Source organism: Zosterops lateralis (assembly GCF_965231275.1).
Source record: "Zosterops lateralis genome assembly, chromosome: 18".
In the NCBI taxonomy this organism is placed as follows: domain Eukaryota; kingdom Metazoa; phylum Chordata; class Aves; order Passeriformes; family Zosteropidae; genus Zosterops; species Zosterops lateralis.
Genome location: NC_139778.1, coordinates 9,428,385 through 9,433,817, shown reverse-complemented (window position 1 = coordinate 9,433,817; position 5,433 = coordinate 9,428,385).

Sequence of the window (5,433 nt, the reverse complement as noted above, 5' to 3'; positions counted from 1 at the left end):
CTTAAAGGCGCAGGCGCCCCTTTTCCTGCGCCGCCCCGCGCAGCGCCCGCGCATCCCCCGCGCCCTCCCCCAGCCCCCCGCAGCGCTGCGGGCCGGGAGATGCTCCCCGGCATTAAAAACTTTGCTAAAAGTTTTCGGGGGGGGGGGGGGATGGGGCGGGTCCACATATTAGTATTATTTTATATACATATATATATATATATATGGATGTATATGATCCGAGGGCCTGTTTTCGCTCTGCAGGCTAATCAAACAATCCCTGATTGCACTAGAACTGGCACAGCAGCCCCAAAGCCCGGCCGAAGTTGTGTTCCCATCTCCGGCCCCAGCTGTTAAATATTAACCAGGCACGGAATGGAGGGTTTGGAACTTCATACAAAAGGTTTTAATTAGGGGTTGGCCCCCAAACCTGCCCTCCAGATCCAAGGAGCCTCCTGCCCTCCTCCTCAGGCTGCTCCCAGGCTGGACCCGGGGGATCCACAGTTCCCCCAGCAGGAGCTGTCCCTCTGCCCAGAGCCCACCTTGGCCAGGCTGGCAGAGCTGATGGGGTCCAGCTTGGCTTGGTTTTTATCATTATTACAGAATCCCAGACTGGTTTGGGTTGGAGGGGACCTTAAAGCCCATCCCATTCCACCCCTGCCACGACCAGGGACACTTTCCTCTACCCCAGGGTGCTCCAAGCCCTGTCCAGCCTGGCCTTGGGCACTTCCAGGGATCCAGGGACAGCCACAGCTGCTCTGGGTACCTGTTCCAGGCCCTGCCCACCCTCCCAGGGGAGGATTTCTTCCTAATAATCAATGTAACTGTGTCCTTTGTCAGTGTGCAGCCACTGCCCCTTGTCCTGTCTCTCCAGGCAGGGCAGGTGGCAAAACCTTTGGTGAAAGAAATGTCACCTCCCAGTTGACTGTGCCTGAACATCATTAGGGCACCTCCTGGGAAATAAACACGCACAGTGAAGCCCCTCACTGTCCCCAGGCCCTGTCCCCACGTCTGGACCACACTCCAGAGCTGCCCAGCAAAGACACCCAGAGCCCCAGGAACCCAGGTGGACCCTGCTCCCAGCACCACGGCTGGTCCCAGTGCCTGCCCCCTCTCCTTCCTGCCCTGCCAAAGGAAACCCCAAAGGAATGATGGGGAACCTGGGACAACAGCAGTGGGCACCCCAGGGATGCTCCAGTGCTGGTGAAAGGACTTCACCTGATCCTAAATGTGAGTTCAGAAACCAGGATCACAACCACAGACCTCTCCCTCTCCTTTCCCACCCTTCTGTGTGTGGAAGAGCTGCTGGTTTGCACCATCCCTAAACCAAGAGCTTGGAATCACCTCCCATTCCTCCTGCTCCAGGCCCTGCTCAACCCCTCTGCTCCAGAACAAGAAGCAAACACCCCATGAGGTTGAGTATCGTGGTGGCCCTGGACGTGATGTCCTTTAAAGCCACAATTTTGTCACCCATCCAATGGCTGGATCCATCTAGGAGCCTCACACAGCACCACAAAACTGACCATGCCCAGACTGGGCTAATAATGAAATAACACGAGTGAATTTGTTGTTGCTGCCCAATTACACATTTCCCAGGCCTGAGAATGGCCACCACTGGACATGGAAAGCAAATGTCCTGCCAAGCCCACGAGCTGAACAGTAAAAGCCCTTTCGAGGCACAATGAGCAGTTAGGAATTATTAGGATTATTAATGGGTTTGCTGCTCATGGTGCCAAATAACAATGTGCCACGATGGCAGATGCTACTGAGCCACACAAGATGGTCCTTTCCTGGGAGAATGAACAGCCTGTGTCCCTCTGGGCTCTCTGGGATGGTGACAGTGGTGTCACCTCCAGCCCAGGACCTCCAGCCATCAGAAGGTGACTTGACCACCTCTTTCTCCCTACAACTTTCCTTGAAACAATGTTGGATGAAAACCTCTCCAAGTAACCACTTACTGCTACAGTGCAGAAAATTAGGCCATTATAATGGAGGCTGAAAACCTCAGACTCGTCCCCTTTGGAAGAAAATCTCATTAAGGCCCATTCATCCTATTTCATAAAAACGCCATTTAACCAACTGGTTCTCTCCCAAATCCCGTTGCGCAATAACTCTGCCCTGGGAGAGCAACCCAGAAACTCAAAAATTCCCAAATTACCAGGGACTTCACATGCAGGGGAGCAGCCCACCCAAACACCTGCCCAAAACTCCCCATCCCCTTCATGCCAGCCACCAGAAAGGGACACTTAGGGAACAAAAATAGGGGAGGACCAGCCCCTGGGGCTGTGGCTTTGTGTGGAGGTGCCCAGGGAGCAGCTTGTCCTGCCCAGAGCGGCGGTGGCCCCGTTCATGCTCGGCATGTCCAGTCAGGGAGTCTATTTTCTCCTCCTGCCAACAGGGAAGAATCACGTAGTGCCTGGGATTTGAAAGCAATCCCATGAACTAGGCAGGCGGTGGCAGGTACAGGAAGGTCTTCCAGAGTTTTCTTCATCTTTCTCAGCTTCTGGAAGTCCTTGTTCGCAGATCTACAGGGAATCTCTGTGTTCAGGTAGCAGCTGCAGTCATCAAGAAAGCAGAGTATCTTTGAATTTCCTTCTGATTTTCCTGTCTAAACTTGAATCTGAATTCCCAGGTTGAAGAGAGGGAAAATTAACTATTTATATTTTATTTGTCAGCCTTTCTGCATCTGAGGGAAAAACTCGGTTAAATGAGGGAGAAAAGGACTGCAAAAAGCTGTTTAAAGCAGTGTCCTCCAGCCGTGCTCAGCCCTCCTGGTGCCCAGCAAAGGCCAGACACAGCCTGTCCCCTCCTCTCTGCCTGCTGCTGTGTGTCATGTTCACAGGCAGCAAAGAAGCTTGAAGTCAGATTGTGGCACCAAAAAGGAATAATTTTAGATTAAAAGAATCAGTTCACAGTGAAGCTACACAATAAAGAGAAATTAAATTTCTTTTTTTTTTTTTCTTTGAGGTTTTTTTAGTTCAGGTAGTAAAAAAATAAAAAAAAATAAAAAAAAAAAAAAAAGAGGAAAAGAAAAAGGCAGAGGGTCTTTAAGTGCTCTGGAAGCATTGCAGATGTGCCAGTTCACACTCCCTGGGCTCCTCCTGACTGCACCCAGCTAACCTGGCTCCTGTCTGCCCACAAGGCAGGTGCTCTGCTCCAAAAGAGATGGCTCCAGGTTGTTGTCCTGCCACAGAGCAGCAGCTCAGACAGCAGCAGAGTACAGGCTCTGAGGGCTGCACCACGGCTGTTCTCTTGGTCCCTGCCAGGGGCTTTGTGGAGGTGACAGAGAACCAGGAGCTCAATCAAATCCAACCCAGCAGCCCCAGCACATCAGAGCAAAGCCCACACTGTGCCTGTCAGGAGCCACAAGTCCTAAACCAGGGGACACAGTCAGAGTCCTTCCCTTGCACGGGGAGACACTGTGGGCCAGGGAACTGCCTTCCTCATGGGGAACCTCAAGAAACCTGAGAGATGCCACCACAGCCCTGTCCAGCTGTCCCCACCACGAGATGCCACCACAGCCCTGTCCAGCTGTCCCCACCACGAGATGCCACCACAGCCTGTCCAGCTCTCCCCACCAGCATGGGGCTCCTGCCTGACGTCAACTCTGCTGATGCATCTCTGCTGAAATCATTGAATCATAGAACGGACCTTAAAACTCATCCTGTTGGACACCTCTGCCATGGCAGGGACACCTTCCACTGGACCAGGTTGCTCCAAGCCCTGCCCAACCTGACAATGGACACTTCCAGTGGGTCCCAAGGACATTGATGGAAAACAAGGAGGAAACATGACACAAGCATGCTGAGCTCCCTCGTCTCCATGCACAGACTCCACTGGGTGGTCAAAACCCTTACAAGACCCCTCCAAGCCCTCCCCTCCTGCTCCCCACTCTATCCCTGGCCAAGCAGGAGGAGGGCAAAGCCCTATTTGGTGATTTAGACCCCAAGCCAGAGGAGGCCAGGGGCTCGGGGTCTAAAAATCACCTTCCCAGCAGGAAAACTCCCCAGTGACAGGCAGAGCCCAGAGAGGACCCACAGAGGGTCGGGTCCAGCCCCACGAGTGTGGCTGATGTCACCCTCTGTCACCACACTCACACTGGTGGTCACGTTGACAACAAGATCAAAGGCTTGAGATTATTTCAACAGAAGTGCTGGGAACAGTCTTGATCAAAATAAGAGGAAGGCCCTGTATACAGAAGACATGAGAGAGGTTTGCAACCCACATGTGAACCTTTGAAGTTATTCTCTTTCTCTCTTTTTTTTTTTTTTAATAAACTAGTTTAACATCATTAGTTTAAGAGGTATGAACCCGATGGGCTGTGTAATCTCCTGATGTACTGCAGGCACAGGGTATTATCCACACAAAGACACGCTTCTCCAGTGGGGAAAAAAAGCACTGCCAGAGATGCTCACAAATAAGACAAGAAAACACACAATTAGTTTTGTGGGATTTGAAGTTCATTTCGTAAACTGACACACTTTTGTTACCGAGTATCGCCAGATAAGTCCAATACATTTTCTCTCCTATAATCCTTTTACCATTTCCATTCCCCCCTACAGACTCTTTTCCTTGATGTTTTGTTCAGTGCACTCCCTGCTATCTGCACAAGCTTGCCCAGATTTTTTAGACTTGAAAGGGGCACCGTATCAGCATTAACCGTTCCAGGAGAGCTGATAAAACACACACGAGCACTTTGCTATCTATTAACATTTCTGAACTCCTTCCATCACCTGCACAGAACAGTGATTGAAGAGAGGGTGGGGGCAAAAGAGGTAAATGAGGATATTTCTGACCAACTTCTCATGATTTTATTTTTTTCCACCACCCCTTCCTCACCATGCACAAATGAGGCATTGCTTTCTCTGCTGCCTTCCTGTTGGAGTAACAAGGACAGCAGGGCAGCAAGGTTCCCCATCCCTGGAAGTGTGCAGGGCCAGGTTGGACAGGGCTGGGAGCAACCTGGGCTAATGGAAGGTGTCCCTGCACATGGCCCTTGAATGTAACATTTAAATCCTCCTGAATTTTTTTTTAGTCAAATACAAATTTTTGATGGGAAATGGAGCACTGCTGTGGTTACTGGGGATGTACCTGTGATGCCATGGCAGAACAACGAGTGTGGTTCTCCTCCTCATGTCAGTGATGACTCCTTAAAGTCCTGTTCAGGACCATATTTTTTCTTTTTTCTACCTCTACTCACTGCTTCTGCTAAACAGTGGTGATTCTGGGCTTCATTAGCACACGGTGCCAAGGAGAAGCTGGACCTGAAGTGGTTCAAAGCCCAGTTTCTCCATGCTCTAATCCTGGGAGTGACTTTTAGACACTCCACCACGCCAGCAATCAGCTCTACACAACAACTTGTGAGTGTCCATCACCCTGAGGGGACAAACCAGACAGTGGGACAAACCCCTCCCAGAGCTTTTACTAAAACCATCACCAGACACCGTGTCTGTG